The sequence below is a fragment of the Pelobates fuscus genome, chromosome 1 (assembly GCF_036172605.1).
Source record: "Pelobates fuscus isolate aPelFus1 chromosome 1, aPelFus1.pri, whole genome shotgun sequence".
NCBI lineage: Eukaryota > Metazoa > Chordata > Amphibia > Anura > Pelobatidae > Pelobates > Pelobates fuscus.
The window spans coordinates 265,504,813-265,528,128 of NC_086317.1; the positions used below are offsets into that span (position 1 = coordinate 265,504,813).

The following is a 23,316-nucleotide window of genomic DNA, read 5'->3' on the forward strand; positions in this document are numbered from 1 at the left end:
TGCTTGGGAGTTGGGGTCTGGCTATCCTTGCTCCCCTCCCCCCTCTCGACATTGCCTCCTTGCTCTGCCTCCCTCCTGCGTGGCTCATCGTCTTTGTGGGAGGAAGTGACTTGCGGCCGTCACTTCCTCCCATGCTGCCGTTAATGCGCCCGGTCATGCAGTTAAAGGGCCACAGTGCACAACCAGGCCCCTGCTGAAACATTCTCACCGGGTAGTTTATGGGCAACTCGTGGGCTCCCTTAGTGTGTGAGCCCAGGTGCAGCCTCAATAACAGCAGAGCTGCAATAACATTGGCCCCGCTCTTGGTGCGGACAGCGGGGCCCCTGTGCAGCTGCCCCCCTGGTGTAACTTGGTCCGAGGCAGCTGCCCCATTTGCCCTGCGTTAAAGATGGCCCTGTTGATAATTATGGTCTTCCTCTACATACTCATTAAAGGACCACTATAGTGCCAGGAAAACATACTTGTTTTCCTGGCACTATAGTGCCCTGAGAGTGCCCCCACCCTCAGGGCCCCCCTCCTGCCCGGCTCTGGAAAGGGGAAAAGGGGTAAAACTTACCTTTTTCCAGCGCTGGGCGGGGAGCTCTCTGCCTCCGATCCTCCTCCGTTCCGCCCCGTCGGCTGAATGCGCACGCACGGCAAGAGCTGCGCGCGCATTCAGACGTTCGCATAGGAAAGCATTTACAATGCTTTCCTATGGACGCTTGCGTGCTCTCACTGTGATTTTCACAGTGAGAATCACGCAAGCGCCTCTAGCGGCTTTCAATGAGACAGCCACTAGAGGATTTGGGGGAAGGCTTAACCCATTTATAAACATATAAACAAAAAATGGGTTAACCCTAGCTGGACCTGGCACCCAGACCACTTCATTAAGCTGAAGTGGTCTGGGTGCCTAGAGTGGTCCTTTAATTTAGGATGCCAACATAATTAATGTCAGGCAGGGGCTAGCCCAATTGCTAGCCCAAGGGTAAATGTTACGAGCCATCCTGCATATAGTGACTTAATGGAAAACTCCAAAGCATTTTTGTTTAACAATTTAGTAGATAACCCCAATGAAAACATGCATGCATGCATGTACTAGTGCACTTTTTTCACTGGAGTTATATCTAAAAAAATCTTTCAAAACCTGCAATTCTCTTGTCTGCAGCCTTTACAAGCCCTCCCCTTCTAACCCCGACCAGATTTTCTGTGGTTGTTCAATCGCTTACTTCCCAATGCAGCTCTATGAGAAGTCTTTGCAAAGCAGGTGCTCTGCGCTACTGCCAGCCTCTTGAGTTTAGCTCCACTGAGCTAAACAACCAGGAAGTAGCAGGATCAGTTCTCTGATTGACAGTCAGGGGTGTGTAACAAGGTTAATTTCTAAATGTGCCAAGTTCTATTTAATTTAAATTTAAATTTTTTATGAAATTAAAAAAAGAGGGCACTGTGACAGTAGTCACCATCACTGGGGATGAAAGACAGACACTATGTGTGGGTCCCCGGATTTCTCTTGTGTTTTGGCACCCTGTGCCCAGTATTGGTACAGGGCATATTGAATGCATTGATTGTCTGTGCCTTTCCCCCTCCCCTATTTTCCTGTCCTATTGTTTCCCCAGCAGGGCATTGTCCCATTGTCCCAGATATACTGCCAGACCAGTGTAAACTAGCTGCCCTTTCCCTCCTCAATCTCCCATTTGGTTCTTAGTCCTTGCTATTGTCTGGCCCCACCCTTCCTTGTACTATAGTGCTCTATTCACCTTATTGTATGTAAATTAGGCTGTTGGGGAAGGTTAAACCAACAACTAACTTTACTATACATAGCACACATATTTATGGCTCCAAGTGTCATCTGGCGTTGAAATAAATATTTGTGCTATTTATATTAAAGTTAGTTGTTGGTTTAACCTTCACCAAGTGTCATCTTAGTGTTTGGGAAAAGAGCTCTGATTACTGCTCTGCTGATAAAAAGGGTGTCCAGGGCTATAATCCTAGTAGCCTGGTCCAGGGTGGACAAGGTCCTCAAGGGTCGCGGTCAAGCCTTGGCAACTAGGTCGGATGTGCTCCAGGTTCCCTGATAGTTACGAGGAAATGGATTTGGTGGAGGTACTCGGTCAGAGTACTGGAGCTCCGTCACAGGCACACTATTCAATATTAAAGCATTTCAGTATGCTAAAGTACTTTAAATGCTTTGAAATTTTCTTTAAGCTCAAAGAATAGCCTTATGGAAACCTTTAAGTCAATATGAATGACCACTATATACGGGACTAGAGACAAATAGTCTATCAGATAAACATCATACTAACATTCTGAGAATTGTCAATAAAAAAATAAATAAAAATACTTTATTGATGATTATGGATCTCTTCTAAAATAAAACTCACAAACATGGGTACTAAACCTGCCAGCGTTAAATGCAATATTAAAAAAGTGGGATGTAGTATAATCACAATACAGCTGTAAATCGGCTACACACAGCTGCTTTATACTTTTTCCGGGATTGAGTCCAGCATACCAGAAATATTATTATGTTGTTACTATCAAATACTAGACAGATGGCAGTCTATTGTTTCCAGGAACACTGAATGTTTACTTTAGGCGTTATGAAACATATCTTAAAAACATATCCCGCATCTGCCCCTTGCTTACGCAAGATGCTACCAAGGAGCTTGTCCATGCTCTAGTAATTTCCTGCATGGATTATTGTAACCCTCTCTTGATTGGTCTTCCTAAAAGCTGTACTGCACCGCAACAGTCCATAATAAACACTGCTGCCAGACTTATTTTCCGCTCTAGTCGGTTCTCTCACACCTCACCCCTCTGTCAGGCCTTACATTGGCTTCCTGTATGCTATAGGAGTCAATTCAAGGTACTAATTCACACCTATAAAGCACTGAACAACTCTAGTACTCTTATATCTCTTCACAAATCCATAGGTATGTCCCTTCTCAGTCTCTCTGCTCTGCCCGTGACCACCTCCTGTCAGTTGTTCGCACCTGTACGGCCAACTCAGGCTTGCAGGACTTCTCGCGGGCGGCTCCCTTCCTATGGAATAGCCTGCCTACCGACATCAGACTCTCCCCTAGTCTTGCATCTTTTAAGAAGTGCCTTAAAACCCATCTCTTTGGAGAGTTTATGAGCTTATGCCTCCCAGACTAACCTCTACCTCACATACCTGTCTCTTGCTCTCTCCTAAAGGGCAGCCCACCTTATTTGATTGCAAACTCCTGTGCTATTGTGTTTTACACCCCACCTCTTATAGAATGTAAGCTCATTTTAGCAGGGTCCTCTCCAACCTATTGTTCCTGTAAGTTTATTGTAATTGTCCTATTTATAGTTAAATCCCCCCTCTCATAATATTGTAAAGCGCTACGGAATCTGTTGGCGCTATATAAATGGCAATAATAATAATAATAATGAATCGCAATCTCTGTCTATTTATGCTTACCTCCCAGCCATGAAGGGTTAAATGCTCTGTTTATATTATAATTATACTACATCCCACTTTTTTCAATATTGCATTTAATGCTGGCAAAAAGCTGGCAGATTTAGTACTCATACGCCTACACCGATTCACTATAAGCACTTTTTTCCATGTTTGTGAGTTTTTTTCGAAGAGATCCATAATCAATAAAGTTTTTTTGCTTTATTTTATTGATGTTTTTCAGAATGTTAGTATGATGTTTATCTGATAGACTATTTATCTCTAGTCCCGTAAATAGTGGTCACAGTGAATAAGACATTTTGACGTCATTTGCATCACAAATTTTAATTAACCCCTTAGACAAAGTGGTAGTTGGAATTTGTAATGAAAGTTTATTGCGATGCTACAATGCCATTTGATGAATGTCTAGAAGACAATCATTAGAAGAAGGTACACCCACCTAATCCCATCAGTCACTTTAAATTGGTGATGTAAAGAAATTCAAGATAAGGAATTCTTTAAAAATGAGAACAGGACACTGTTAAAGAGTCAGATTTAGAGGTCAGATGTAAGATTCAGAAATTGGGGATTCAGGAGATCATCAAAGCATCATCAGTCCAACTGAGCTGGGACTTAGTTAAATTCCTTTGCTAGCTGAACTATTCTACTTTCCTACTTTTTCTCTATGTAAACACTTACTTGCATTCCCCATTGATGGTATTATACCCATAACAACCTGTAACATTTTCTACCAAGAAAACTGGTAAATATGCTGGTTTAATTTGATTCATTTAATACATTTTTACTAAAAGCAAACATATACCTGGATAATGCTGATCAGATCAGATTTCTAACTTTTGGGATTATATTTAGCTGAGGGAATTTTATATTATTTGAAATTCAAGATGCAGCTGAATGTGAGAATAATATAAATTCACTAGTAAATGGTCAGGTTTAGCATATCGAGCTATTATCCAGAAATACTGACCTTCTGAATTTAGAGATAGTTAATATTTAATCAGAAAATATATGCAGTGAAAACTTAGAAATGTTCTTTTGGACTATTTGTGTGAGAAACATTGTATACCTTGTTTGCAGTGTTAAGCCTGTGAGAATTGTAGCCAGCAGTGAGGGAGTTAATTATCTGTGTGATTGTAACTGCCTGTCAGCATCTAGTTTTTAGGACTTGGAGCTATGTTGCTATCTCTGTGTTACATTCTGGGTGTAATAGATTTCTAAAATTGAGCTATAACATTGCTAAAATCTGTATCTATAAAATAACAATTAAATTCTGTAGGAATTATCTGTAATTTTGCATGCAACTACTTTGGAAATTAATCTAACTTTTTGTTGCTAAAAAGCTATTTGATTATTCATGTATCTTGAAAACTTATACTAATACTTGCTAAGTATACTGACCCTACTGGTGGATAATTTCTATGTAGACTAACAAGCTCATCATCCTTAAGGGATTTAGAAATTATCTTTAGTTGTGGTTATTGTTGCCATATTTATACCATTGTAATAGCTAAAAACACTTACATTCTACTCTGCTGTGAAAGGTGAAAAAGCAAAATGTATTAGATACATGCTGACCAAATGGATTATCAACATTTGACAAAATGAAAAGTAATTATTTGTCATAGAATATAATGCTTGCCACGCAATGACAAGATATTTAGTTTAACCCCTTAAGGACACATGACATGTGTGACATGTCATGATTCCCTTTTATTCCAGAACTTTGGTCTTTAAGTGGTTAAAAAATGCACAGTGAACAACTGCATGTATACAAATTAATGTTCACAGCACATACCAATTATCGTTAGGCCAGTAGCACCAATGGATCCATCTTTAAAGGATTCAGCTTCATTTAAAAATCGTATTCCTGCCCGAAACTGAGCCTATTTAAAAATGAGAAAAAAAATTATATCCATTGAGAATGATCTTAAGACAGTATGCTCATTCAAAATATAGAGCATGCATAGCTATATATTTGTATATATGTATAGCTTGGTGGAAAGACGAGACAGGGGGATATAATAGAAACATTTAAATGCATAAAAGGGAATTAACACAGTAAAGGAGTCTTAAATTAGAGGGGCAAAGGAAATTAGCATGTACCTCCATTTACCTCCTGCTAAGGAATTGCTGTGAGACTCAGGAATGTACGGCTACTTTTAAGCATTGGTGAGTTTGGTCACACTGAGGCCATATGGTGCACTTTTCGTAAGGTCCTATGTTTTTGTTTTATTTTTGGTAGTCTTGTAACATTTGCAATTTTTATGTGTGCCATATCATTACCTCTTCATATGCTTTGTTCCAATTTATTCGAATAATATATATCATAACAAGAATGGATTGCACAAAGACACAGATAATCATTCCAGACCAAAGACCTTGAAAAGAAAGCATATAATTGATACATTCAATGGATGTATGATGTAAACAGTATTATTAGGATTGGATGTAACTACACATTACATTAAGAATCAAGTGTTTATAGTGGCAGTAAACACTGTCTAGTCACCAAAAATAACACATTTGATGTTTCTGATTATTTCCCCTAGCAGTAATATTTTTCTGAATTACATACCTTCCAACATTTCAAATGGACAAAGACAAACATTTTAATTTTAGGGTTATGACTGGGTGTAGGCAGAATTTCTAGGCACTTTACTAATAACAATTTCTGCAAATGAATTATAATTTAGAAAAAGACAACATTTATCTCATTTACACATATTGATTTGTAAGCACAATTATTGTACTTTATGACTGAATTATTGTACTTTATTACTGATATTATTGCTTGCCCTAGACCAGGGGTTCCCAATAAATTTTTCCTGTGGAACCCTTTAACATAGTGTATCAACATCGTGGAACCCCACCCACCCCCGAAAAAAAAATTACAATTGCGCCATTTTTTTTTTTAATGTGACGGTGTGTGTCAAGGTGTGTATATGTGTATATCTGTGCGTGTGTGTGCCAGTTGTATATCTGATACACACACACACACATTGGCACATAGATACACACACAGTGTGTATCTGTGTGTGTTTGTGTTTGTGTATCTGTGTGTCAAAGTGTGTGTATATGTGTGTCAAAGTGTGTGTATCTGTGTTTGTATGTGTCTGTGTATCAAGGTGTGTATATGTGTATATCTGTGCTTGTGTGTGCCAGTTGTATATCTGATACACACACACACACTGGCACATAGATACACACACAGTGTGTATCTGTGTGTGTTTGTGTTTGTGTATCTGTGTGTCAAAGTGTGTGTATATGTGTGTCAAAGTGTGTGTATCTGTGTTTGTATGTGTCTGTGTATCAAGGTGTGTGTGTGTGTCTGTGTGTCAGTGTGTGCCTGTGTTTGTATGTGCCAGTGTGTTTGAATCTGACACACAGATACACACACTGGCAGATAGTGGCACACAGATACACACACTGACAGATACACACACCTTGACACGCAGTGTGTATCTGTGTGTGTGTGTGTATGTATGTATGTATCTGTGTGTCAAGGTGTGTGTATCTGTGTGTCAAGGTGTGTGTATTTGTGTATGTATGTGCCGGTGTGTATGAATCTGACACACAGATAGTGGCACACAAATACATTGACACAGATACACACCTTGACACAAAGTGTGTATCTGTGTGCGTATGTATGTATGTATCTGTGTGTCAAGGTGCGTGTATGTTTTTAAAGTGTGTGTATCTGTGTTTGTATGTGTGTGTGTGTGTATCAAGGTGTTTGTATCTGTGTTTGTATGTGCCAGTGTGTATGAATCTGACACACAAATACACACACTGGCAGATAGTGGCACACAGATACACACACCTTGACACAGTGTGCGTGTGTGTGTGTGTGTATGTATCTGTGTGTCAAGGTGTGTGTATCTGTGTTTGTATGTGCCGGTGTGTGTCAAGGTGCGTGTATCTGTGTTTGTATGTGCCGGTGTGTGTCAAGGTGTGTATATCGGTGTTTGTATGCGCCAGTGTGTATGTATCTCTGTGTCAGTTTGTATATGTATCTGACACACAGATATACACACACACTGGCACACATATACACACTGACACACACCTTTACACTCAGATACACACTGACACACACATCTTGACTCACAAATACACACACACACTCAGATACACAGAGTGACATACACACACTTGCACACTCAGATACACACACACAGGCACATACAAACACACTGATACATACTGACACACACACTCTTTGACAGACACACATACAAACAGGGCCGCCACCAGACCCCTAACTCCGCTCAGGGTCTGGGCCCCCGGGGGACCGCCTCCAAATCCTATCCACAGGAATACACACACAGACACAAACACACACACTAATACAAAAGGGCACAGATACACACACACACACAGATGCATACTAACAGACACACATACTGAAACAGACATACACGCATATAGGCATACATAATGACACACAAATACTGAGACATACACACATATACAGACACACAGGCATACATAGTGACAGACAGACACATACTATTGAGCAGAGTAAGTGATGAGAACCGCACTCAATCCCAACGGCCAAGGGTGCTCCAGAGCAGGACCAGCAATCCCAGTACAATAATCCAAGAAGAAAAAACTCACAGGCACTCCAACTTCAAGCCGCAGGCAGATTTATTATGACAGAATGCAACGCAACGTTTCGACCGGAAAGGTCTTTTTTCAAGCTTTTTTTTTTTCTTCTTAGACAGACACATACTAACATACATACAGACACACATGCATAAGGACATACAGACACATACATACATACTGACATACATACATACACACATACATTCATACATATATACATACAGACATGCATACATACAGACACTGACATCCATACACACATTCATAATGACATACAGAAATACATTCATACTGACATACATGCATACATACAGACATGCGTACTGACATACATGCATACAGACACTGAAATCCATACACACACGCATACATTCATAATGACATACATTCATACTGACATACATATATACATACATACAGACATACATACACACACACACACAGACATACATTCACAATGACATACAGACATACATTGATAATGGCATACATACATACAGACAGACAGACATACATTCATACATACTGACACATTCATACAGACAGACATGCATACATACATTCATAATGACATGCAGACATACATATATACATACATACAGACAGACACACGCACACATAGCTCATTTTTCAGCCACCCTCCTGTTTTTTACCTTGTCTTTGCAGGAGGGTGGCTGGGGCTGATGGGAGTCAGCGTGGCTCTCCCTCTTTAAATCCACGCTGGCTCTCCTCCCACACGGAGTGATCACTTGCGTGGCGGCTGCGTTTTTTTTTTTTTAAGGGGCCCGGTCGCCCTATTACACGGCTGCAGCGCTGACCGGGCCCCTGATGATATAGGGCCCATCGGGTGGCCAAGTGTGTGGGCCACCCTATAGGCCCCATCAGCGTGTGCCCGGTGCAACTGCAGTTCCGCCGCTACACGTCATGGTTGTCACCCCCTGCTGGCGGCCCTGCATACAAACACATACTTGCCGCTCCTGATCCAACTAAACGCTTTCTCGTCCATACAGACGCTTCTATGTTTGGATTGGGAGCAGTGCTGAGCCAAGTCGGAGCAGATGGCGGCAAGCATCCCATAGCTTACTTAAGCAGAAAACTTTTACTCTGAGAAGTAAGCTACGCCGCCATCGAAAAAGAATGCCTTGCCGTGGTGTGGGCCCTCAAAAAGCTGCAACCCTATTTACATGAAAAAAAACAAAAAACATTCTCACTACTCACAGATCACAACCTGTTGGTGTGGCTGAACCGGGTGTCAGGAGACAATGCAAGGCTGCTGTGCTGGAGTTTGGCGCTGCAGCCTTTTGATTTTACCATCCACTACCACCCGGGAAAACAGAATGGCAACGCCGATGGGTTATCCAGACAAACTGAACTTGAAAAGTGATCTGTGAGTACTCCTCCGGACATCCCCAAGCTGGTCCGTTGGGATCAGACTGTGTATGCCAGCTTGGTTCTGGGGGAGCATTTTGGCAAACCTAGCCACTTACAGACTATTATGCATATATATGCCTGACTGTTGTTTCCCTTGTGTCTACATCCAGGAGAAAACTAACCCCTGTTAAATGTATCTGCATATCCAGGTTTCACCTAATGTTCCTATGTATTTGTGTGTTTCAGCGCACGCATACCACTAACCCGATGTTTCAAGTTTCACGAACAGGGGACTCCAACCCTGTTCGTGAAACGAACAAAATACCGAATAAGAGACCACCCCAGAAGGTCGTATGCTGCTCATTAATAAACCGAAACATTGTGTCCATCCTTTAATGTAACGAGTATATACCCCTACACGCAGGATCCAGCCTAACAGAAGACAGTACAGAGGAGAGATGCGTCTACCGGACCTTAGAGTGGCCGGACTCGACGTAATAGGATAAGACAGAGTCAGGAACGATCCGAGGTCAAGGGCACAAAGAGACAGCGTAAACGAAAACTAGCCGGGGACTGGTACACAGGAATCAGCAAGCCGGCAAACAGTACAGAATAGGATAAGGCGAAAACGAAGTCAGAATACAAAGCCAAGGTCAAATACGGAGAAACACAACTGAACACAACAAGCACTAAAGGGAACTGTAGCAGAAACCACGATAGGGCAAGGAACTAAGGGAAAAGGGTAAGTATAAGTAGCCTTCAAACTAATGTGATTGGCTCCTGTCACTTCCACTCCCCCAACAGGTAAGTGTATGGGGTGATTGGCATGACAGGAGCCAATGGGAGCCTTTTTGCAATTTAGGCTCCCACTGTCTCTTTAAGAGCGCGCCCGAGATTCGCGGCGCGCTCTTAGCTGCAGGCGGGACACGTGACCGCTTCTCGCGGTCACTGCCCGCCTTCCTGTCTGAACAGTCGGACGAGCCGCGCGCGGCTCGTGCAGCCGCAGGACCGCGCGCGGCTTGAAGAGAGGACCGCATCCGGCCCCCGGATAAGGTAAGTACCGCTACAGTACCCCCCCCTGAGGACACGCCCTCCGGGCGGGCAGGACCAGGCCTGGCAGGAAAACGCGAATGGAAAGAACGCACAAGGCGGGGAGCATGAACAGCATCCGCAGAAATCCAACTGCGCTCCTCAGGCCCATAACCCTTCCAATGTACCAAGTACTGAAGCCGACCCCTGAGAAAACGAGAGTCAATAACAGCAGATACTTCGAACTCCTCATGACCCTCCACAGAGACAGGAGGGGGAGGGGGAGTATGCCGGGTATAGCGGTTGCGTACGTAAGGCTTCAACAAAGAGGTGTGAAATACATTGGGTATACGCAGATTCTTAGGCAGACCCAAGGCATAAGAAACGGGATTAACCTTATGTATAATGCGATAAGGACCAATGAAGCGGGGAGCCAATTTCATAGAAGGCACCCGGAGGCGAATATTCCGTGTGGAAAGCAAAACCCTGTCCCCCACAACATAGGAAGGAGCCGCTCTGCGATGCTTGTCAGCCTGAGCCTTCTGGCGGGCAGCAGAGTCCACCAAAGAACGCTGAACCTGCTCCCAAGTATTACGCAAACCAGCCAAATGCTCATCCAGAACTGGCATGCCCTGTGAGGAGAATGCAGCCGGAAGAACAACGGGATGCTGGCCATAGACAACGTAAAAAGGGCTTTTGCCGGAAGAATCATGAGTGGCATTATTCCGAGCAAATTCAGCCCAAGGAAGCAGGTCAGACCAATTGTCCTGATGGTGAGACACAAAACAACGGAGGTACTGCTCAAGAGACTGGTTGGCACGTTCAGCAGCTCCATTAGACTGGGGATGGTAAGCGGAAGAAAATGAGAGGGAAATACCCATCTCCGAACAAAAGGCTTTCCAGAACCTGGAAACAAATTGGCTACCCCTATCGGATACAATAGATAAGGGAATACCATGTAATCGAAACACTTCCCTAGCGAAGATAAGAGCCAATTCCTTGGAAGTGGGCAACTTGCGAAGAGACACAAAGTGAGCCATTTTGGAAAACCGATCTACTATCATTAGGATGACTGTGTTACCATTCGAAGGGGGTAATTCAACAATAAAATCCATTGATAGATTAGACCAAGGTCTCTCGGGAACGGGCAACGGGTGCAACAGCCCACAAGGAACTCTACGAGAAGTTTTCATACATGCACAAGTAGTACAAGCACTTATATAGTCAGTAACATCCTTACGTAAGGTATCCCACCAGAAATACCGAGAAACGGCTGACACTGTTTTGGAAATACCAGGATGTCCAGCAGTCTTAGTATCGTGATAAAGTGACAGAATATCCCGTCTCTCGGGAATGTCAACGAACAATTTATCATTAGGCCTCTCGCTGGGTGCCATGCCTTGTTTCGCTTGTATGGCCTGCAAGAGGGACGAGGAAATAGACAATATAGTAGTTGCTATTATCCTGTCTGGGGGAATGACAGGAGTGACATCAATCTCCTGTTTGTCAATAGTCTCGAATTGTCTGGACAGAGCGTCCGCTTTGGTGTTCCGGTCACCTGGCCTATAGGTGATTATATAATTAAAATGAGACAAGAACAGTGACCACCTAGCCTGCCTTGAAGACAATCTTTTAGCTTCGCTAAGGTAGGATAGGTTCTTATGATCTGTAAATATGAGAATAGGATCCTTAGTTCCTTCTAGCAAATGTCTCCATTCTTTGAGTGCTAAAATGATAGCAAGGAGTTCGCGATTACCCACATCATAATTCCTCTCTGCCTTGGACATTTGTTTAGAAAAGAAGCCACAAGGATGCAATGGCTTGTCAGGAGACTCTCTTTGGGATAAGACAGCACCTACCCCTATATCGGAAGCATCAACCTCAAGTATATATGGCAATGAGGGGACAGGATGCTGTAAAATAGGGGCAGAGGCGAACGTAGTTTTAAGAAAGTCAAAAGCCTGAAGTGCCTCAGTAGACCAGACACGTGTATTGCCATCCTTTTTAGTCATACGAGTAATAGGCGCTACTATAGACGAAAAACCTTTGATAAAACGTCTATAATAATTAGAGAAACCCAGAAAACGCTGGATGGCTTTCAGACCTTGCGGCAGAGGCCATTCTATGACTGCAGCGAGCTTCTGGGGATCCATCCGAAAACCCTCGGCGGAAATCAAATACCCTAGAAACTGGACCTCGGACTGGTCGAATAGACATTTTTCTAATTTGCAATAAAGACCATTAGCAAGAAGGGTCTTCAGAACTGTCGTAACATGTCTGTGATGAGTGTGAATGTCTGTAGAATATATTAAAATGTCATCCAAGTACACAATAACAAATGAATGAATAAAGTCCCTTAAGACATCATTAATAAATTCTTGGAACACTGCTGGGGCATTGCAAAGCCCAAATGGCATGACGGTATACTCATAATGACCTGACCGAGTGTTAAAGGCTGTCTTCCATTCGTGGTCCTTTTTAATACGTATCAAATTGTATGCTCCCCTAAGATCCAATTTGGTGAATACCGTAGCATGTTTGAGCCTGTCAAACAATTCTGTTATTAGAGGTATAGGGTAAGCATTTTTGATGGTGATCTTGTTAAGACCTCTATAATCAATGCAAGGTCTTAAATCACCTTCTTTCTTTGATACAAAGAAGAACCCCGCTCCAGCCGGAGAAGAGGATCTTCTAATAAATCCCTTGTCTAATGACTCTTTAATGTATTCCTCCATGACACGGTTTTCTTGAACCGATAGGGGGTACACCCTGCCCTTAGGAGGTATAGTACCAGGCACCGAATGGTTTCATAGTGTAGAACCCCTGTGTACATGTGTAGCGGTGCAGTCTCGTGAGTAACAACAGGAGATATCAATGGTCTACCATCTATGGCCTCAACGGCCAAGGGTATCTCCTTCTCTCTGATGGGAATATTGTTTCTCTTTACAAAACCAGAGTCTATAAAGTTCTCGGCTGCCCCAGAATCAACCAGGGCGTCTATGTTTTCAACTATACAACTCTCTCCCATATGTAAAGAAACAGGGAGAAGCAATCGGTTAGGAGGCAATGTAGGAGACTTAGAAATCACACCCAAGGCCAGTCCCCTATAAGGTCTTAGGTGCGAGAGTTTTCCGGGAGCAGAGGACACTCCTTTACCATATGGTCTCTCTTACCACAATATAGGCAGAGTCCCTCCCTTCTCCTATGTAATTTCTCAGTATCTGAGAGTTTGGCAACCCCTAATTGCATAGGTTCCTCTTCAGGTACTTTAACACTCTCCGGTATATTAACTCTGGGTTGAATAGGTGTAACAAAACGTCTATTCCTGTTCTTAGTATAGAGCCTGTCACGAATCCTATTATCTATATCGATGAGGTAGTCAATAAGGTCCTCTAAGGCAATAGGAAGCTCCTTAGCTGCTACCTCATCCAATATAGAGTCTGATAAACCTTCCATGAAGGCCGTAGTTAACCCATTATTGGTCCAATCGACCTGTGAGGCAAGGGTACGAAACTGTATAGCGTAATCAGCCACAGACCTAGAACCCTGTTTAACCCTCATTAATGCTCTAGCGGCATTCTTAGACCTTTTCATAGTATCAAAAGTTCTGCGAAAAGCTGTTAGGAAACTGTGAAAGTTATGCACCATAGGTCCATTAGCCTCCCAAATAGGGTTTGCCCATTCAAGTGCTTTGTCGGTAAGTTGGTGCATAAAGAATCCAACTTTAGACCTCTCTGTGGGAAATGAACGTGGATACATTTCAAAATGAAACTCTATTTGGTTAATGAACCCTCTGCATGTCTTAGAATCCCCTCCGTACCTAGGAGGAGGCGTTAAATGTGCTGTAGCGTTAGGCATAGTCGATACTTCAGGAAGCAGGGGTGCAGGAGGGTTAGGTGCGGTTGCTGGAATGGTTCTAGTTAAGAGCGTCTGGAGAGCCTGAGCTATTTGATCCATACGGTGATCCTGCTCTACAAATCTAGCCTCATGGGTCGCCATCTGTTGAGCTAAATCTGCGGGGTCCATGGCCCTATCGTAATGTAACGAGTATATACCCCTACACGCAGGATCCAGCCTAACAGAAGACAGTACAGAGGAGAGATGCGTCTACCGGACCTTAGAGTGGCCGGACTCGACGTAATAGGATAAGACAGAGTCAGGAACGATCCGAGGTCAAGGGCACAAAGAGACAGCGTAAACGAAAACTAGCCGGGGACTGGTACACAGGAATCAGCAAGCCGGCAAACAGTACAGAATAGGATAAGGCGAAAACGAAGTCAGAATACAAAGCCAAGGTCAAATACGGAGAAACACAACTGAACACAACAAGCACTAAAGGGAACTGTAGCAGAAACCACGATAGGGCAAGGAACTAAGGGAAAAGGGTAAGTATAAGTAGCCTTCAAACTAATGTGATTGGCTCCTGTCACTTCCACTCCCCCAACAGGTAAGTGTATGGGGTGATTGGCATGACAGGAGCCAATGGGAGCCTTTTTGCAATTTAGGCTCCCACTGTCTCTTTAAGAGCGCGCCCGAGATTCGCGGCGCGCTCTTAGCTGCAGGCGGGACACGTGACCGCTTCTCGCGGTCACTGCCCGCCTTCCTGTCTGAACAGTCGGACGAGCCGCGCGCGGCTCGTGCAGCCGCAGGACCGCGCGCGGCTTGAAGAGAGGACCGCGTCCGGCCCCCGGATAAGGTAAGTACCGCTACATTTAATCAGTGTTCTGTGTGTGGCCGCCGTTCGTATACCGAACATGTGGTGGCGGCCATCTTTGCTTTGTTAGATTTCAGCAGTGTCGTCGAGTGCCTGGAACCGAAATCGGTCACTTGATTTTCAAACACCGCTGAACTTCCATAGCATTCGTAATCTGGGGAATGGGGAAATTAAACCCATTTGTGAGTTTTCTCTGTCAAGACCCAGTTCGTATGAATGTATATTGTAAGCCGCATTCGGTTGTTTCCGCAGGGATCAGAGCGGTACTTCGGTATATTGTACTGATTGATCCCTGCAATCTAATGAGGGGTCATTCGGTGAAATATGAGGGGAATTGCCGAAGTTATGGATTTTAATGTAAAAGATTGTATTTTCTGTACCAGAAGATAATCCCATTCACAGTGCATTCTGGGGTAATTATCTCTCTGGTACAGCAGTGTACGATGGGAAATCCGCCTGTAAGCTCAGTCTCCCATGTAGTCCACTATTGTACAATCCCTGGAATGTGACTTGGGAAACCCCTTACAGTTGACCTCCAAGCTATGTGTCGTCTAGTTATTGGGAGGAAGGGAGTATTACTACGCTACCTGTGTTTTACCTGCTTATCCTGACTACCAGCGGAGATACTGTGGATTAACCCCTACTACTCCGCTACCCTACACATTTTATTTTTAAAATTCCCCCTACTGCTGCAAAGCAGAATCCCCCAAAAAGATGCAGAGTCTGTTTTAAGAGGGGGCAGAGAAAAGATTATGCCTGAAAAAGACCTTTACGGTTGAAACGTTGCGTTGCATTTTGTTGCAATAAAACTGCCTGTGGCTTGAATTCGGAGTGCCTGTGATTCTTTCTTCTTGGCCGATATTATAGGCCGATATTTAGCATTATGGCAAATATCATTATCGGTGGCAGTTGATGCCCAGCGCATGCTATGTTAAGCTCTTCTCTGCAAATCTTGCAAGCTCCCATGTGACAAATCAGGCTTGCAAGAGTTGGAAAGAGGATCAGCCAGAAAAAGAAGATAGTGTGTGCTGGATCCCAGCCACCCCTTCTACAATGTGAAACCCCCTAGCGGCCTGCACAAAGCCACTGGGATTAAAATGTCCCTCTCCCTGGCCACAGATAAAAGGCAGGGATGGAGGAATAAAAAGCCACTGGACCATCAGGAAGTGTAATGTTCCCCTTGCTGGCAGTAGGTAAAGGCAGGGAGCGGGGAATAATTATCGCTAGCAGTTACTGACCTGAACATTTATATCGGTGGGACCTGACACACAAACAATATAGAGTTCCTAGAAAAGAAGGTGTAAAATATTGCATATTCTATGTTTCTATTGATTATATATGGATGTGTGGATTGACATATATGGATGTGTGGATTGACAAATATTGCATATTCTATGTTTCTATTGATTATATATGGATGTGTGGATTATATATGGATGTGTGGTATGTCACAAGGTTTTCTTTGTATGAGAGCTCTAGAATGTGGATTTGGGGGTTTTGTCCTTATATGGCTAGAGTTATAGTCTGACGTCATTATGGCACTTCTATATAGTAACTGAACAAAGAGACACAAGGTCTCTTGGCTCTTGGTTCTCTTTCCTGTACAAGATGTAACTCTCCCGTCAGGAGTCCAGCAATTACCATCTGCTGTTGAATGTTTATTATCCTGTAACATCCTTTGTTGTTTTATTATGTATCAGTAACTAAGAATAAACCTGAAGAGACCGTAAGTCAGATTGCGTATTAGTACTTTTCATTAATATAGACATATATTAATGTGGCGAGCAAATTTGGCCCAAGACTATATATACAAAAGACATATATATCAATCAACTGAAGAGAATAAGAAATTAAGAAGATTTAACGTTGACGATCGATTCCAACCAAGCTACATTTAACAGAGGGACATTAGAATAGAAAACAGGGACTGTCCTCCTACATAGGGACTTGTTGGAGGTATAGCATTATGAAATATGCAGCAGTCACAGAGCCTACCTATTACACCAAGTTTTGTAGCAAACATCAGTGATATTCCCACAGGTAATCCAATGATGCAATAGCCAACTGCATTCAGCACTGCTCCAATCAACTGTTTTCCAGATCCTCTTAATATCCCTCCAGAGGTGTACTAAAATAATAAGCAATATTAGCAAGTATTATGTCATTCTTTTTTATTTACGTATTCTAATCATAGTGCATGAATTCATACTTACAGCAATACCATCAAATACATTAAACGGAGCAAATATTAGCATGAGCTGTGATACCAGGATTCCAGTTTCTCTAAAACAAAGCAAAAAATAATACATAAGAAATATTGTGTTTTATGTTCCTTAACTATTAAAGGGTTACTCCAAGCACCATGACCACTTCAGTGATTTGAAGTCTGCATGTGCAGCATTTTGCTAAAATGCAGTATATACCTAATTGAATCCCATTCTGCTGCCGTAGGTGTAAACCCACCTCAAGCAGTGTCTTTGGGATCAATTCTGTGCAACGTTTATTCCACAGAATTGCATTAATTGTTTTAGAGTGGTCAACATGATGCTCTCAGTCAATAAAATGTTACTGCCATCACTTTTGGCTTCTGCAGCTTTGTAGAATTCGAAAGTTTATCACTGGACCACCAGGAAGCATCAGAGCTTGGCATGGACTCAGGTAAGGGGCTAAACCATTGCTAAACGGCTTGCATCATAACCAGGGAACCAGGTTAGGGTATTCCTGGCACCAAAACCCCTACAGTGGGCTACAGTGGTTATGATGCTTGGAGTAATCCTTTAATAATATGGCTACTAGATGAACATAAAAACATAACAAACAACATTTTGAAATGCAAAAGAATGTAATTGTGCTAATCAAGTGAATGCTCAGTTTAAAAAAATATTCATTATTGATACTCAGAGTAATAGATTATTAAACAATTAAGGGTATTAACGTTTGTATAGGGCAAGTGTACAAGAAGCCTGAAAGTTCCCCGTGCCGTGGGGAGATACCAAAAAAGAAAAAGGAAAACATAACATAACAGAAAATACATAACCTCAGAACAGAGGTGTATAAACAATGAAAACGACCAGTCTGGTCTTATGGATTGCCAAAGCAGTCTGGGGGTGCAAGCCTCCCCGGTCAGAATCTCATTGTTCCCACTACAGGGCGGCAGCTCATATCCCCAATCCACTGTGCTACAATGCGCATGACCCGCAATATATGACATGTCACCATTTCAGTATGAGTTTAGTAGAAAAGGAGTGATCTCGTGGGGGACCATCCCGTAGGATGGTGAATAGGTTCTTCCTGTGACATTGGAAGGTGGTGCAAATGTTGGTGTGAGGTGTATCCGTGAATGCCGCAGGGCGAGGAATGGGTATCCCTGCAAGTGGACAGTGGTGACCGTGCCCCTCATCTCTCGCCCACTGCCTGCCCCCCACTCCCCGGGGTACCATATGTCAGCCTGATACAGGTTTTTATTCCTTCTTCTTTTCCCCCTTCACCTCCTTTTGTTGGGGAAGTGGCCTCTCCCCCAGCTATTTACCTTCCCATTTACCTTCCCATTTCATTGTAGGTGCCTGGGCGATGTAGTAATGTTGGTGTATCCATAGGGATGTGTTAGGGTGTGTATCCTGAGTGGGCCAAATTGGGGATGGGCTAAAAGGATCCCGCCCAAGCAGCAGACGCATAGCCATTTTTGCTCGCGAGACTGTCTGAGACCACAGTTGTGTGTTGAACAAATTATATATGATCAAAAATAATGCTAAAGGCCCTTTATTGAGAGATTCTGGGAGGCCTCTTATGTGCAGATTAGTGCGCCTGGAATGGTTTTAGAGGTCCTCCACCTGCATCTCTAAACTATCCAGTTGCTGTATTCTGTGCTCTCACCACTGTTTCCATGCCGTGTTCCAGGTCAGAGGTGTGTGCACCTAAAGCTTGGATTTTTAGCTTTTACTCCCCAGCCAGATAATTTTTCACCGCCGAGAGTTCCTGGAGGAACTGGGAGGTTTCGCCAGGGCTGTCCTGTGCTTCACTTTCTGCACAGATGCAGGGGACTGCGAGCAACGTGGGCTTGTGTGGCGGCCATTGTGCGAGGCCTGAAGCGCGCAGGAGGCCACGAACAGATCCATCACGGCATTGCAGGAATCCCCTCTCTCTCCCTTCTTCATGAGCAGCGGTTCAGCTCCAGAGCCGGTACCAGACATGGTGAGGTGACTCGTGGCAAATTAGGGTCGTGTTGCTGCTGATATGTGCTAATTATAGAGCGCGTGGGCGGGATGCAGCATGCGGCCATTAGGGTTGATGGACAAACCACACGCCCTGAAATCAATATTTTAAACATCAAATAGAACAATTTTGGTATTTGATGTTTAAAATGTTCTCTGAGGAGAAAAACACACTTATGATTCCTCCCTGTGCTACGGTGTGAAGTTACTAGCTCTATAGTACACGCTGGGAGACTACAGCTCCCACAATACAGCAGGTGATGTGATTGCATGCAGGGACATCACAGTAGTATTCAGGGCCAGATTAAGAGCCCAGTGGGCCTGGTGCTGACAATTATGATGGGCCTAATTACAAAATCTTATTGACCAAAAACACTAATACTGTCCTACCTCCTAAGCGTCATGTATCTGATGGAGATGGTGCTGGAGGGAAACTCATAAGATGCAGCTATTAGAAAACACATACCCTATGTTAATCTCACGCTTTCATCTTTCAAGTAAACCCATACCCCTTAACAGCAGTGTCCAGTAAAGTAGGAAGTCTATGGATGGGGTAAAAGGGTGGGCCACTGACACTAATCACATAACAAGAACTGCCGAAAGGGGCAAACATACACAAAAAGGGGGCATGTCTGTGTCTCCCAGTCCATTAGTGTCTGTGTCCCCATGTCTCCCAGTGCTCCCATGTCACTAGGACACTGGGGGACATTGAGAGACATTGGGACACTGGGAGACATGGGGACACTGAGATACTGTGATACATAGGGGATACTGTGATATATAGGGGGCACTGGAGACTTAATAAAGACCTGGGTACAGGTCAAAACAATGCGGTGTCCAATAAACCTGCTTAAATCTATCAGTGTGTGCCTGAGATTTTTTTCTTTTATACTAGGGGACACTGAGACACGTGGGGGCACTGTGAGACATGGGAACACTGGGAGACTAGGGGATTCTGAGAGACTAGGGGACACTGAGACACTAAGGACACTGAGAGACATGGGGATACTGAGATACTAGGGACACTGGCTGGGAGACATGGGGACACTGGAAGTGCCCCATATCTCCCTGTGTCTCCATGTCTCTCAGTGTCCCCTAGTGTCTCATTATCCCCATATCTCCCAGTGTCCCTTAGAGTCTGTGTTTGTATCCCCATGTCTCCCAGTGTCCCTTAGAGTCTGTGTCTCCATGTGTCCCATTGTCACTAGGACACTAGGACACAAGGGGACACTGTGAGTCTTGGGGACACTGAGATACATGGGGACACTGAGAGACTAGGGCACTCTAGGAGACTAGGGACACATACACTAGGGACACTGAGAGACACCAGGCACACTGGGAGACATGGGGACACTGAGATATACCAGGGACACTGGGAGACATAGGGGCACTGAGACACTAGAGACACTGGCTGGGAGACATGGGGACACTGAGAGACTATGGGCCACTGTAAGACATGGGACCACTGTGTCCCTTGTGTCTCAGGGTCCCTATGTCTCCCAGTGTCCAAATGTCTCAGTGTCCCCAAGTCTCTCATCGTCCCCATGTCTAGAAGGCTTGAAGCTGCTGTCTGGACTCTCTGTGCTGCTCCCCCGTGGATCAGTGAGTAGAGAGAGACAGGGAGGGAGATGCTGTAACTTCTTATCCCTGCCTCTCTACACACAAACAGCGACCCCTACTGGCCGGTGCTGGTATTGCAGAATAATCTCTGTTTATACAGAGACAGACATTTGTACATTTATACTAGGCAGCCTCAAATAACTGAGAAATACCTGGAAACCATAAGAAATACTTCTGAGAAATACCTAGCAACCATAAAAGTAGGGTGTGTGTAAAAAAAAAACAAAAAAAGAAAAACTTTAAATCAATGGGCCTAGTCCATGGGCCTGGGCCTGGAGCTGCAGCTCCATCAGCCTCTATGTTAATCCGGCCCTATTCGGTATATGGGGCTTACCAAACGGATTGTAGTTACTGAACAGTTGGACCACCCGCAAGTGGAGTGTGCAGCCCATTAACCTCCCTGACTTCTGTTTAACTGCAACTTAATTGGTGGTTGGCTGGGTGGTCGCCGTTTTACATGCAAACACGTGGCGGCGGCCATCTTTAGCCGCAAACATATGCAGGGGTGTATGGTTGTCGAGTGCATCGAACTATAATCGGACACTCGACAGCGCAAATACAGCTGGGACTTCCATCTCTACATATGTTTGACTGGATTCGTATGGGAAGAGCGGCATTCGGTATTTTGACTGTATTAAGTATTCCCGAAAGAGGAACTGAATTCATGGAACTCTTTTGGGCAGGAGCCTCGTGTGTGCTCGGTCAAAATATGACTTTCTTGGAAATCCTGAAACCCTCAACCGATCTGGGTGATTTTTGAATATGTTGGTCACCCAGATCGGGGCTGTAACTTTTGTGGGGTTTCCATGGGTTTTAAGGATACTTTCGGGGTACTGCTGAAATGTGTGTTTTTGTGCCTGGAGACATTTAAGTTAGTACAGTTCCTGATCCAATAATCTCCCAGGCACAGGTAATCTCCCAGGCACACTCTCTGTGCTGCTCCCCCGTGGATCAGTGAGTAGAGAGAGACAGGGAGGGAGATGCTGTAACTTCTTATCCCTGCATCTCGAATGGGACACGAATGGGACTCTTCATTTTAGTTTTAGAACCCTTTCTCCAGGGGATCAGAGACAATAAACACATACGAGGGCTAACAATTAATAAACAAGAATATAAGATCAGGGAAATACAAGACACAAACCTCCCAAACTATACCATAAAATGGGCAGATGAATTCAAAACAAACTTCACACAACAACAATGGCGTACTATTCTCAAAACGGCGCACAACTCTACCACTTCTCTGTCAGCACAAGAAAGCAACTTAAACGTATAGCCAGGTGGCACTACACACCAACACAAATCCATAAAATACACAACACGACTTCCGACCCATGCTGGAGATGCACACATACAGACGCACATCATGCTCATATCTGGTGGCAATGCCCGATTATATCCAAGTTCTGGAATAGAATCCACACTATCATACAAACACTCTTTCACGCCAACTTCCCTATGACACCAGACCACTACATCTTCCTTCTAGCCCCACAGGGACTCGCAAAAGCCGAAACCCTCCTCTTTAACCACTTAGCCATGGCAGCCTCTCAACTGATACCTAAATCCTGGAAACAACCAAAACCCCCGTCAATCAGAGAGTGGTTTTCGAGAGTAGAGGACATTAAGCAGATGGAAGCACTTACACATGCTAAACTAGGAAACTATGGGAAATTCATCAAGACATGGGAACCATGGGACACCTTCATTACACCCAAGACATACCCATGAACCCGACTTAAGACGGAACCGACATTACAGCCAAACGACCAGGTAGACCAGACCCATCTCCATCGGACGTACAGAAAGAATGCGAAAACCCGACATCCAAGACAGACATCCATAGCAGACTGTCACATACCTAAAACGAATGGAAGCTTGCAGCAAGCTAGGCCCTAACTCTCCCCGTCAGTAACAGGAGCTTTTTGCTATGGTTCAATAAGGGGACGATGAGGCATGTAACCATTACGTCCGTTTAAGTGGACAGACATACAAATGTGAACTCGATTACATTAGTTCTGCTCATCCACTACCGTCGAAATAATCTTGTTTAGATTTTAATGCGTTACAAATATGGTAATGTTAAGACCGAAAATATTCAGTGACACACTGTAGCTACATGCTGAACCTTACCGTAGCATTTGAAATCCGCTAATTGTAACCTGTTATTTGTTACTTAAACTTCCAACGCTGCCTTACCGCACGTATTGTACCCTTGCGCTATCAATGTTATACTCATAATTGTAAAAAACAATAAAAACCTAAAAAAAAAAAGAACTAGACGACACATAGGCTGGGGGTCAACTGAGCTTTTAATCACAGGTCACAGTATTTATGTGGTTGCC

General features: G+C 43.8%; 1 pseudogene; it reads right to left on the reverse strand.

Moving 5' to 3' along the window:
• The window catches only part of LOC134612709 (multidrug and toxin extrusion protein 2-like), a 133,572-nt pseudogene that overhangs the window by 1,876 nt on the left and 108,380 nt on the right, over nucleotides 1-23,316 (reverse strand).